General features: G+C 40.8%; 1 protein-coding gene and 1 long non-coding RNA gene across 9 annotated transcripts in view; both read left to right on the forward strand.

The window, feature by feature from the left end:
* Nucleotides 1-13,978, forward strand: part of Mapkbp1 (mitogen-activated protein kinase binding protein 1) — a 51,213-nt gene that overhangs the window by 10,066 nt on the left and 27,169 nt on the right. Inside the window, exon 3 of one of the 8 annotated variants that reach the window (XM_074065727.1) lies at nt 12,183-12,249. The exons of the other annotated variants lie outside the window; for them this stretch is intronic. The gene's annotated coding sequence lies outside the window, so the exon portion shown is untranslated. The remainder of the gene's footprint in view (nt 1-12,182; nt 12,250-13,978) is intronic. 8 annotated transcript variants of the gene reach the window in all.
* LOC141420787 (uncharacterized) lies at nt 146-10,326 on the forward strand. The gene is made up of 3 exons (XR_012445424.1): nt 146-3,546; nt 8,454-8,490; nt 9,135-10,326. It is a non-coding gene; the product is annotated as an uncharacterized lncRNA (long non-coding RNA).

The raw sequence follows: 13,978 nt of genomic DNA on the forward strand, positions 1-13,978 counted from the left end.
GAGATTCAGGCCCATCCTGTGACTGCATTTTACCAACTCTCAAGTAATGCTCAGGCTGCGCTTCCATGGGCCACACTTGGGTATAGCGGGGGGGGGGGGGGGGGGGGGGGGGGGGGGGGGGCAGCTTTCTTACTTCTGAGGGAGTTGGGTTCTCTCTCTTTTGTAAAACCGGAATACTAATGCCTTGCAGAGCTTAGGTGAGGCTTAAATGAGATTCAGTGAATATAAAAACACACTGTAAGGCCTAAATAACTTCATAGCTAAACGAGGTTGCTAATGTTATTGGGGTCCATAGATTTCTAAAATACCAAGGAATTTTCTGATTTGCTGGCAAGATTTTATTCCTTCATGTTTCCATTTGTGAGTCTTTTTTTGCAGGTTCAGCCTCTTTTGTTCCAACATTGAACAAACCTCCCTGCCTGACTTTTCTTTGTGATCTATCCTCAGTACCTTTTTCTTGCCACTATTCTAACTTTTCTCAGCAGTACTTTAATTTATGACCAAAAGGAGGCTTAGCAACGTTCCTTTTGATACTAAGTACTGTGAGATTTCTTTCAGGGCTATGACTGTGAGTTTTTTTTGTTTTTAATTTTAAAGATTTTTTTTTGGAATTAAAAATTCATATCAGAGTACTCCAAGGGAAATTTTGTGTTAGATTAAAAATCACTGGGGTGATTACACCTGTAATTGTAGCTACTCAGAAGGAAGAGATCAAGAGGATTGTGGTTCAAAGCTAGGCAAATAGCCCTGTCTCGAAAAAGCCCATCTCAAAATAACGGACTGGTAGAGTGGCTCAAGCTGTAACGGCCTGCCTAGCAAGCATGAGGCCCTGAGTTCAAACCCCAGTACTGCCAGTAAGTAAATAAATAAACACTTTTTGAGAGCTAGACATGGTGGTAACACCTGTAATCCTAGTGCTTGGGAGGCTCAGACCCTATTTTTAAAAAAAAAAATCACAATAAAGGGCTGGCGGAGTGGCTCAAAGTGTAGGCCCTGAGTTCAAACCCCAGTACTGCAAAAAAAAAAAGTAAAATTTGTATATTCATACCTTTTGATCTAGAGTTATAATTCTAGCGTCTTACTTTATGCAGACATACTGCACAAAGGTATATACATAACTGAATTTTGGGTGTTACTCGTAGTAGTGAAATTTTGAAGTTATCCAAGTAGCTACCAATAGGGAACTTGTATACATCCATGAAATGAAATTCCCTGTACCTACTAAAAAGGATGAGGTCAATCTATATGTACCGATGTGGAAGGACGTACAAGATAGAAGGGGGGAAGAAAAGAAAAAATCAAATTTGTAACAGCTTTTTATGTTAATGATTACTTGTATCTTTGTTAAAACATATATGTATATGCATTTTAAAAAGTGAAGCTATCAATACGAAATTATTATTAATTAATATTGGTTATCTCAGGGAGGGATAGTAGATTATGTGGTCTTTCACTATCTACATTATATTTCTATAATGTTTGAATTTGACGCAATGAGCCTGTATTATTTTTGTAAGTGGAAATAAACCATAAAGATGAAAGTTTCTCCAATTTAAACATGTGTATTTCATATTTACATCCAAAATTTTGAAATTTAAACTCTGTATACTTATTTCACTAAAGCAGTTATGCACAAATGTTATTGAGTGAAATCATAAGCTTAGTTGTTTTAGGAATTTTTTGGTAGTAATAGGACGTAAAGTATTGCAAATCTGTATTTTAGCTTGTTGTATTTTAAATAATTCATTTCTAATATCTTTAAAAATATTTCCTTGGTTTCTGAAAAGATTATTCACAAGTAATATAGAGAAGCATAAAGAAGAAAATGTCATTTATAATTCTAACAGCCAGAGATCTCCCTGATCACTCATAGTTACCTCTGTTTTTGATGATCAAAAATACTTAAAACTCTTTTTAAACAATGAACATTGTCACTTTTATTTTTAAAAATCATCTTTAATCTTTTGAACTTTTTTCTTTCAAACTTATTTTTAATTATAATCTAAATCAGACTCATAAGAGCCATACTATGCATCTTTACTAAAATCAGGAATAAGTATTTTGAAATATTTTTGAGTATTTAAAAAATCCATCTAGCAGATATCTATCTATCTATCTATCTATCATCTATCACTGTGTTCTTAGCTATAGGCACAGTTGTATGAGTCACAGACATAGCCTGTGCCCTCCAGGAGATTATAGAATAGGAGAGATAAGACAAATTCATAAAGAACATTGTACTAAGTACAAGCTGAGTGGATGATGCAAATTAAGTGCTGTTGTACGAGTACCTCCTTGGAAGAATTATTTCTGACCAGATGACCACAGAAAGATCAGACACAGGTGTGACATTTAACCTGGTCCTTGAAGGAATGGTAGGATTTCAGTATGCAGTGTTAGAAGAGAAGGGCATTCAAGGGAGAAGAAGAATATGAATAAAGCCCCTAGGTTCCTTTCCAGGATAACGAATAATCCAAATTAGCAAATGCACATGATTCATATAGGTGAGCAGCAGGAGTAGAATTGGAAGAAAAGTAGGGCCTAATGATGCTCAACTAAGATATTTATGTTTTGTTTAGTTATTAGTAAGGTACTATTAAAATTTTGGAGAAGGGGAGGGGAGGGACATGATCAAAGCTGATTCGGAAGGACTATTCTGATGGGTTAGGGGAAGGAAGAACAAGGTCTACAGTAAGGAGGTAATCTGAAAGCCATTGCTACATCCAGGAATATGATGCTGAAAGCCTAAACTGGGGTATTGGCATTGGGAATGGAAAGGAAGTAGAGAATAATATGTAGAAAAAAAACCTTCTTTTTCTCAGGAGAGTCTCATGGCACAAGTTAGCATGATTACATGGGCACTGAGAGTCTTCCCCACACCTCTTCTTTTTCTAGGCCACACATTCACTTTGAACGCTTAGTCCAGTCCAACTGGCTACAAAGTTGGAAATCAAGAAATTAATAAAACTCAGGTATATAGAGTTGGTGAATGAAAAGGAATTAGACCCTTTTTGATGATTAGACTTTTAGCTCATAAAGCTTTGTTTATGGATTTGGTCTTGATGTAGAGAGGACTGACTTTAGAGAGAAAAGTTTCCCTCCCTATTTGCTTGAATGGAGCCTCCTATCATTGCCTTTCTGAAATCTGTGGGAAAGAAACGGAAGGTAGAAGGGTATGCTCTGTCTAGGCACTACACTGTTAAATCTGCTCTCTGGACTTGGGTATGTGATGGCGGCTGTGCTATCACCAAGCCCTTTAGCTCAAGTCCCTTCATTTCCTGCCCCCCACCCCCACCCCCGGTCTGATGCTTTCTTACTTCTTTCATTTCATACAAAATCAGACTTTCCTGCTTCTGACCCTTCAAAGCCAGTTGCCTTGGAAACAGGTGTCAGCTGTTCATATTGACTATAGGCTGCAACATGGGCAGGCTCTGACCACATGGGATACTCTGGCATTAGGAAAACACTTCCTTTTTCTTTCTTGGCAGCCATCTCAGTGAGAAGAGGTCAGAACCCATTTTTTTAAAAGACTTATTTCAACTACTGGTAAGTTCTGATAATTAAAGCTAGCATAGGAGGTCCATTTGTCCCCCTACTTCATCCTGCTGCCCTTTACCTTCTACTATTTTCTGTTCCTTTCTTTTTTAAGAGATAGGATCTTAGCCAGGCACCAGTGGCTCAAACCTGTAATCCTAGCTACTCAGGAGCAGAGATAGGGTTTGAAGCCAGCGCTCCCAGATAATAGAGAGAGCCCATCTCAAAAAAAACTCATTTAAAAAAAAAAAGGGCTGGTGGAGTGGCACAAGTGGTAAGAATGCTTGTCTAACAAGCATGATGGCCTGAATTCAAACCCCAGTGCTGCCAAAAAAAAAAAAAAAAGAAAAAGAAAATGGAGAGAGAGAAAGAGAGAGAGAGAGGTGGGGGGTCTTGTTCTGTTGCCCTTGGCTAGTCTTGAGCTCCTGTATTTGAGATCCTTTCCTAACTTTCCAAGTAGCTTGGGACTAGAAGGATATGCCACTGTGCCCAGCAGCTCTCTGCCTTCTGTCTTGCTTCTCACACCTGTCCCTGAATGCCCACACAAAGGCATGGTGACTTCCTGGGTACTCTTGCAGAAACTATAAAATTCTGGTGGTGGTAGAAAATCTGAACTTCCTCCTTAGGGTCTGTGGTTTCTGGAACCAGATGAGCCCAGGTCTAAATCCTGGTTCTTCCACTCCATGCTTACCTTACTCCTTCATCTAAAAAATGAACATTATTATTAGTCCTTCATAAAGTTGTGAAGAGTGAGTTTTCAAAGGGTTGGAGGTGTGGTTCAAGTGGTAGAGCACATACCTCACAAGCGTGAAGTCCTGAGTTGAAACTCTGTTGCCCGCCCCCCCCCACCTAAAACAGTGTCAAGAGTATTAAAAGATAATCTATGTGGAGTGCTTAGTTCTGTGTGGAGTGGTAGCTCTTATAACTGTAGAGCCTCTCTTTTTCAATCCCATAGGTATTCTTTCAAGATTTGGAAAACTGTTTCATCCTCTTAGTCTCAGGAGGGGCTAAAATTTAGTAATAAAATGGCAAATTGCTTTAAATAGTTTACAATCTAAGAGCTTTTATTTTTTATGCTTTTTTTTTTTTTTTTTGACCGTACTGGGGTTTGAACTCAGGGCCTCATGCTGGCTAGGCAGGGCCTTTACCACTTAAGCCACTCCATCAGCCCTATTCTTTTATTTTTGACACAGGAATCTCTCTGTGTTGCTCAGATTGGCCTCTTAACTGCACTCCTCCAGCCTCTCAAGTAGCTGGGACTATAGGTGTCACTATTGCCTGTCTCTAAAGAGCTCTTAACGGGTGTGGGAGTACTGGCCTATAGTCCCAGCTACTTGAATGAGGCAGGAGAATTGCTTGAGCCCAGGAGTTTGAGGACAGCCTGAGCATCATATTGAAACTCCATCTCTTTCTTTCTTTCTCTCTCTCTCTCTCTCAATCTCTCTCTTTCTCTCTCTCTCTCTCACACACACACACACACAGAATCTTACTAGACGGGGAAGGGGCTGGGGATGGGATAGGAACTGTTATCTGGAAAAAAAAAAAGTTCTCTGAATAATTGTGTTGATAGGCCAGTTTGGGGAACCTTTGTTCTAGTTTCCTGGGCTCCAGGGGCTTATGGCTGGAGGATCCCTAATGTCACCTCCTCCCAAACAGTGGCAGACTTACCTTCCTTAGAAGCTGAGGCTATTTTAATCCCAGCCCAGGAGAATTGACTCAACTCCAACTAATTTTGAACTCTTAATCAAGACAGCCTGGTTTTTCTGTTGAACTGTAAGTCACTGGTTTCTGGGAGCCTTTGTGGTATAGATAATAGAACTGTAAATCAGGCAAACTGGGTGGAGACCCGGAGCAGAGGTGTCTGATTGCCTGTCTTGGAATGGCCTTTGTGCTCCTACCTACTTCTGACCAGATGGCACTTTGGAAAGCTGAAGTCCAGTCTCCCAAGTCTAGTCACTGGGTCTCTGCCCAGCTGCCTAAGTCTGCACAAAGCCTGCTGGACTCAGGCTTCCTCTGTGGCTTTTGCGTAAGTGGCAATTCTCAGAATCTGGTGCAGAGAATCTGCTTGGTGAGATTAGAGTGTAGTGTGTGGGCAAGAGACACAGTTATTCTTAACCTGCAGGAAGGGAGGGAAAGGCTTGGAGTGCTCTGCCTTAGACAGGTCTCTAACATGCTTGGTTACAGAAATAGCAAGCCATGGTTTGGCTAGAATGACTTACAACTCAGGTATTTATAACTTGTATTGAGTGGGATTGAGAAGTGGGGGAAGGGAAAGGAGGGAAGAAAGAAGCTGGTGATAATAAAACATGGCAACAAAAATAGATTAGTTTTCTCCCAGTTGCTGGGGTTTCCTTACCAGTTTGAGGTCAGCCAAATCTTAGGTGACCCTGGCCTTTAGTTCTCTATCTCAAGGGAGCAGCCACTCCCATGCCATTGAAAGACTCCCTATAGTCTTTACATTAAGAAAGGGAGAGAAAATCTTAACAGTTAATTCCATGAGTCCAGCCACTGAGCCCTTCCCTACCAGAGCCCTTGTCTTGGCTGGCTCATTCATAGGCTGTTGTCCCCCCCTGTAGCTCACAGAGTGATGAGAGAGACAGGGACAGAAGGAGGGGGAAAGGGGATGAATGCAGAGAGAAGGAGAAATAGACAGACTAGAAAAAGCTTAGAAGGACCTTCCCAAAGTTCCTAAGATTTTCCTAGTATCGTGTTTAAGGGTCTGGGACTTTGTTGGGACGCTGTGTTGTACCACCTGTGTTGCAAATGGCTCTGAACTCTGGAGAGTGCTTTTTTATTTTTGCCTCATTTTGCTTCTTTCAGCACTCACATTGAATGTTCCTCCTTTCTAGAAACTCTCCCCTTCACTGACTTCCTGGTTCTCATCCTCCATTTCTAACTGCCTGGCACCTCATCTTCTCCATACTCTAAAAATAGGGTTTCTGCCAAAGTTTTCTGCTTAGTCTCTCTCCCCTCCTCCTCTGTCTTCTTTCTCTTTTCTGATTGGTCTTTTGCTTATGGTTTTCACCTCTATATGAATACTTTTCAGATACTTATTTCTAGGCTTGAGCTCTATCCAAGCATTAATTCTATGTTTATGTTGCTAAATCAAGTGTTCTGTGGTTCCTCCTAAATATCCCCAACATGCCTCAAATTTAACATGTCTCAAATTCAACATGTCTAAAATAGACATCATCATCTGCTCTCAATTCCTTTGTCCAGACCTAAGTCTTCTTTTTGATTATAATGCTGCCTTATTCACTATCTCTGAGGTCCAAATTTTGAGTCTTTTTTTTTTCCCTCTACAGTTATACAATGCCAACTCTATTTGCTTTATGGTTTTTTTAAATGCATCATTTCTTTTCCATTCCCATTGTCTGCATGCTGGTCTAGATTTTTATTACTTCTCACTGAACTATTCTAATAGTTTCTGAAACTGGGCTTCCTACCTATGTGTGCTTTACATACAGCATCACCAACACATAGCTTTGGCTTTTGTTCCCTTCTTGGGCTACCCATCTTACTTGGCAGTCAAGGTTCTTCCTGGTCTGATTGTATTATACCTCACCTGACTTAGTATTCTCCTGCACAGTCTTTTACCATTGCTCACCTGCTCTGTTATTTCATGCCACCAAACTTTTGTTCATATAGCTTCCTCTGCTGAGAATTCCTTCTGTATGTATTTCCACCTGTTAATACTGTTACAGTGTTAGGCCCAGTCACCTTTCAAAAAAGGTTTCTTGTTTCTCTTTCCTGATCCTGTTCAGAAATCATCTCTTTCTGCTTTTTGAGCACTTTATATCTTTGTTATGACTTTTAGCACATACCGGATTGCTGTATAGTAAGTCATTTGTCTTTTCCTAATGGATTTTGAGGATAGTGGCTAGAGTGTATATTCTTTATCTTAGGATCACCTGTAGCATCCCACTGTCTTTCATACTTTTTTGAGAATAACCCATATGAAAAAATATATTTTAAGCCTGGGCTAGGTGGCTCACACCAGTAATCCTAGCTACTTGGAAGGTAGATATCAAAAGAACACAGTTTGAGGCCAGCACCAGCAAAAAGTTTGTGAGACCCCATCTCAGTCAGTAAAAGCTGGGTGTGTCAATTCACACCTGTCATCCCATCCTAGTGGGAAGTGTAAATAGCAGGACCTTTGTCCAGGGCAGCCCAGGCATAAACACTAGACCCTATTCGAAAACAACTAAAGCAAAAAAGGGTGGCAGGCATGGCTCAAGTGATAGAGCACCTGCATAGCAAGCATAAGACCCTTAGTTCAAACCCCATACTGCAAAAAGAAAAAAGAAAAAAATATATCTTACATTGTGACCTAGTACACTCACATACCCCTGAAACAAAAATGTCATCAGTAAGGGTATTTACCATTACTACATGCTTTGTGATCTATTTTTTTTCTTCTGTTTATTCACTACTAACTAAATGGGTTTCAAATCCTGTTAATAGGTTGCATTATTCAACAGAAATACTGTCGTATCCTAGTATGAATGAGTGGTCCTGTCACCTCTGAGCCACCTGTTTTTCCCATCTGCTTTAATGAGAGCCAGAAGCGCACTTAAACACGTGGCTTTATTCTTTCCTTCTCTCTTGGGAATAGGCTATTGTGATGTTATCCCTTTGTCTCATTAAAGTGAGGAAAATTTTGCCTGCCTCCTTTCTCTAGAAGGGTACAGTACTACCCTGCATGGCTGATACTGGCAGTGGTGGACATTGCCCCATCCCTCCTGTCTTGCAGGATGTCTGTAGTAATGCTGCCTCGTGCCCCCGGCTTCAGGAGAAAGACGACACCAGTTTCGGGCTACCGACACCAGTTTCGGGCTGGTGTCGTCTTTCCTCCATCTCAACACTCGACTTGCCAAAGCAAAAGGTGGGTTACAACATGGGTGTTCTCCCTCTTCTAGGAAGGAATCGATATGGAGGAGATGTGGAGATCACAGAGTAGGTGCTTTTTTTCTTAGTGTTTGTTTGTTTGTTTGTTTTTATGGTTCTAGGGTTTGAACTCAGGGCCTATACCTTGAGCCAGCCCTTTATCTGATGATGGGTTTTTTTCAAGATAGGGTCTTGGGAACTACATGCCTGGGTTGGCTTTGAATTTTGATCTTCCTGATTTCTGCATCCTGAGTAACGAGGATTATAGGCGTGAGCCACAGGCACCTGGCTCTCTTCTTAGTTTTGAGTTCTCATTTGTGCATGAAGCAGTGTTCCTAGAGCTGAGGATTTAAAGGGCGCCAGCTGCCTGAGGCAGTTGTGTCCCAAGTAAACAGCTGCCTGTGATGGGATTTCTCTTGGGCTATGTTTCATTGACATTTGGGTCATAAGGGTTTGAAGCTGCAGTTTCTGTCAGAACTTTGGGCCCACACCCTAGACTTTTGAGGACAGCTATTTTCTCATAGGGCCTCTTCCCTGTTTCCTCAAAATGATGCTCAAGGCCAGAACTTTCACACTATTGGGATTGCTTCCTTATGTGGAAAGATGCTGTGGTGTTTAGGAGGAGCTAGATCACTAGATCTCAGTATGGTCTAAGAACCTCTGTGAGTCCAAAAACCTTTTTAGGAGATCCATCATTGTCCTCTCTTTCCCAGCATATGCTTCAACTGGAATAACATCACAACAGATTGTATGCAGATGAAGAGATGAGAAGCCAGCTGTCTTCAATTAAGCCGGACATTAAAATGACTGGCAAAAATGTAAAACAGTGCTACTCTTCCTACTAATTTTTAAAATAAAGTTTTCTTTAATAAAAATGTTAATGAGTATGGATTCATTGTTACTTTTTAAATGAATTAATAAATACTTAAAATATTTTTCATTGTAATTTTAAATATAGTAAATATTGGTAGATAGAATCTGCATAAACATTAACTCTTTGGCATCTTTGATAATTTCTAAGAATATAAAAGGTCCTGAGATCAAAAAGCTTGAAAATCTCTGGACTTGGTAGCAAACCGCTTCATAATGTCCCTGTCTTAGCTGGTAGTTTAGTTCTTGTTCATGCCACGTATTCAGTGTGGATAAGCTCAGGGGCTCTGTTTAACATAAACCCAGATTGAGGAGCCCATTTCATGCCCCGCTGCCATGCTTAGCAGTCAGGAAAGGGGTTATACATGGTGCTTTTTTTTTTTTTTCTTTTTTGGTAATACTGGGATTTGAGCTTATAGCTTTGAGCTCGAAAGGCAGAAGCTCTATTCCTTGAGCCACACCTCCAGCCCTGGATTATTGTTCTTAAAAGTGACATGGCAGAGCGTTATGTAAATGTGAAGCCTTGTAAAAGCTAACATGAGAAACCCAAATCAAATATAAACATGTACTCTTGAATGCTTCAGACCCTTTCCCTCATTGCTTTGTCAAGTGGAATAGAGAACTCGCGGATGTGAATTATAGAAGGATGTTGCTTATAAGGTCCTGGGCCCCACACTATCTCCTTGACTGTATCTTTTTCCTCTTTTTAGCATTTATTATGCAATATTTAAGGCATACAATAACGATATATGGAATAATAGAGTGAACAGTTCGGTACCCACCATATCTTAAACAAAACGTTACCTGTACTATCAAGCTCCCTTTATGCATGTCCTCAGCTGGACATGCCCATTCTCATAATGAGTTTTACATTTTTTTGTGGAGAACAAATCTATTGACCTAAAATACCCCAATTTTCCTGGACTTAGTTATGTCTGGTCTCTCACTGTTCCTGAAGCCTCTGCCAGATGTTAATTAATTGATTGATTGATTCATTCATTCACCAAGTATGTATCAAATACCCATTGTATGCCAGGCATAGCAACCTAGTTCCTGTCCTCAGGGAGCTCCCATTCTGATGGGGAAGACAATAACACAGAGATAAATCAGCATCACTGCCTGCCCCTGTGTACTCTGAAGAAAAGAAAAGTGGGATAAATCAGAAATAGAATGATGGCAGTAAAGCTAGTCTGGAAAATCCACTGGGGACAAGACCTTTGAGTAAAGACCTGAGTGAATTATGCATGAATAGCTGAGGGAAGAGCTATTTAGTCCAAAGACTAGTATATGCAAAGGATTATGCTAGAGACTGGGTAAGGTACTGGAGGTTGCTAAGATGGCTGGGGTAGAGTGAGTTGGGGACAGTACAGGAAATGAGGTCGGAGAGATAGCCACAGGCTGGATCATTTAGGCCCTTGTAAATCTGGGTCAAGTATTTGGATTTGAATGTAAGGGAGATAGGAAGCCACTGGAAAGTTTTTAGAAGAGTAATGAAATGATCTCATTTATACTTTAGAGGAATCACTGTGACCTGCCATGTTGAGAAAAGATGATAGGGGGCAAGGCCTGAAGCAGGGAGAACACTTGGGAGTTATAGTCATAGTCAAGTGAGAGATGATAGTGATTGGAACTCATTGGTACACTGGTAAGTGTTTACAAACTCTGAGGGGGAGGAAAAGCCTGTACTGATTTCCATGGTGAAAGTACTTACACCATGATGAATTCAAGACTCCCATTGTGTTGTCACTGAATGTGGGAAAAGCTGTGTACATGAGTTTTTATGAACTGGTGCAAACCAACTACTACACGCCACTGACAGAAATTGGGTGCCCTTTAGCCTGTAGTGCTTGCAGAGGGTATCTAGTCTTGTCTCTGTTTTCTAGTGTGGGTGGTATCTTTACTACCTTTTTGGAAAAAAAAGGGAGGAGGTTATCAGGGAAAGTGTCAGTTTGTAAAGTCCGTTGTGTTGGAGTCTTGCAAAATAAGGTTAGATGTTGGAAGCATCACAGAAACTCTGGACTCTCAGATCCTTTGAAAGTGGAGCTCAGCTCAAAACCTCCCTGCAAACAGGAAGCTGGTTTGAGTTAAGAACATAAAATAAAAACCAGCTGATGCCCCTGAATGTTTTCCTTTGCTCCTCCCTTTCCACAGAGCCAAAGGAAACAGCTTTTTTCCCCTTGGATAGCTGCTTTAGAAAACCAGAAACAGCCAAAACCCATAAATCCTTTGAAAATAAGCCAGGTTTTGAGTTCAGGCAAACTTCTGCCCATAGGGTTCTCCTAGTCAGGAAGTATGTTCCTCTGTGCAGAGTCCTAGGAAGCAAGCAGCTGAAGAACACAAGATGCCAGTGACCAGAGCCTGTTTCCCAAGCCTGGCAGAAAGAAGTGGTCTATAGCAGGTTTCCCAAACTAGATCTTCCAGCCCGTTTATAGGTCATGAACTCATTAAAGTAGGCCATGACCAGAATTATTATTATTATTATTATTTTTGGCAATACTGGGGTTTGAACTCAGGGCCTCACGCTTCCTAGTCAGATGTTCTACCACTTGAGCCATGCTACCCCGTCCTCAGAACTATTTTTTAATAAAATGGAAATACTTCACTATATTAAAGTCTATGGTAGTAAGTGCTGTTTTATCAACCTTTAACTTCTCAGTTGTATGCATATACATATATACATATATGTATACATTGGGTCATTATATATAAAGTATTCCTTACTTTGTGGGTCTTAGTGAAAAAAGTTTGATAAACACTGATCTTTAGGGTCTTTAGGAAAACACATCTTCTTCCTGCTTTAGATTGCTATTGAAAAGTGCAGGCTAGTTTCAGGATGAATTCTCTGGAACTAGATCTTCTACCCACAAAACACCTACTCAAATTCCTTTCAGGGGGAAGGGCAACTGGGAACCAGCAGACTTGACTGATTCTTTGGGACCAACATTGAAGCATAGGAAGGTAAGGGACCAATGCAAATTTTAATCCAAAGGATTTACTTTAAATTAGATTAGTTTGAAGAGAATAGGAGCTATGCAGCTTTTTCGCTCACTGCTTGGTTTGGTGACTTCTGTCATTTTTGTGATTATGCTGGTCTTGGGCTCCTCTCTCTCTTCTCCGCAGAGGTACAATAGGAATGTTCCTGAGTACCTCTCCTTGAGAGATAATTAAAAGCACAGAAAATGAACATCAACCCCAGACTTCTACAGAATGGTTTTATACTCTCAGACAGTGCCAGTGACTGGGTGCCAAGGGTCATTAAGCTGAGAAAAAGAGTGGAAGGAGGCATAAATTAGAATAAACCTTCTGGGGTAGGAAGAGAGGGTGAATGAAGGAGATTAAGGTCAGGATATATGGTTGATGGACTTCATATACCTATATGAAATAGAACAAAGAAACCTCTTGCAATTCCTTTAAGTGGGGGTGGGGAGGGGATTGAGGGGAAGAGACCATGGGGGCAGTACATCTAATATAAGCCTAATTGAAATTGTCATTATGAATTCCCCCATATAACAAATATATCCTAATAAAAAATTTATGATTAAAAAAATGTCAAGGGAATGTCAAGGGTAGGCTAAAGTTAGTTTATCTCACATTAGCTTTAGTGTCTCAACTAGGCCCAAGGGTAACTGGCAGGTTTGGTGTTTGCCATGTTGCTGTGGGTGTGCACAGAAGCTAGCCGCCTCTACCAGTGAATAGACACATTGGAATTCCTGATCCATAGGCTGGAGAAGCACAGAAGACTCTTGGGGTTTGGAATAGGTTTTAACTGTACCATCTTGGGAGACTTATTTTGGTCTTTGCCCACCACAGGACATTTCTTTCCTACCTCATTCAAACTAAGAGGGCCCATGGAGGAAAGAATTTAAATAGGCCTTGTATGAGCACTTTTAATTTTCCTGCTGGGATAGTAAAAGAAGAGATATCTTAGGATTATCCTAAGTGATTCATGGCTTCCCCTTTCTAGAAACTGGCCTGTACTAAGAGACTCTATCCTGCCACAAGTGTGAACAACCTTGATTCACATTGTTTCCTTACGACCTCCAAGATTCCCCAGGTCAGAGTCTTCAGAGCAGATTACAGTGTAGCCTGTTTGCATGGCCATTCTGCATTCAGAAGCTCCTCTCTCTGAGCCAAGGAAACCAAAGATATCCCTGAGGAAGGCAGGCACAGGAAGTGCAGGTAGTATTAGAAGAGATTGGACCTGGAGTGACCAGCAAGACATTGTATAGCAGAGGGTGAGGTGGAGTGACAAGCAAGAGGGTGCAGGGCAGTCTGGATCTCACATGCCATCATCTAGCAGAAACACCAGTAAATTAATTTGAGGACCAGTGTGGGTCCTATGGCGTAAAGAAAATGTGGGGCAACAGTGCTATTGATGAAAGTGATGAACGTCTCATCCTCTCAGAATCTCAGAGCACTTTCCACATGTTTCCCTTTCATCTCTGTGGGAGTTGTGACTTAATAATAATAATTAGAGTACCCTGAGCATTTGTGATTTGCAAAACACAGTATTAAGCCATGTTTCTGCCTCCTAGGCTCAAAGTCTGTATGAACTGGCTGTCATAGAACAAAGATTAGTGCTCTTGCCTCAGCTTCATAGACCCAAGAGTCCAGTTTGGAGATCTAATGTTCTAGCTTGTATTTGGTGCCTTTCTGGACTGGGACAATGCTTGTTCCTGTTTGGCAA

This window comes from Castor canadensis, chromosome 2, assembly GCF_047511655.1.
Source record: "Castor canadensis chromosome 2, mCasCan1.hap1v2, whole genome shotgun sequence".
Classification (NCBI taxonomy): domain Eukaryota; kingdom Metazoa; phylum Chordata; class Mammalia; order Rodentia; family Castoridae; genus Castor; species Castor canadensis.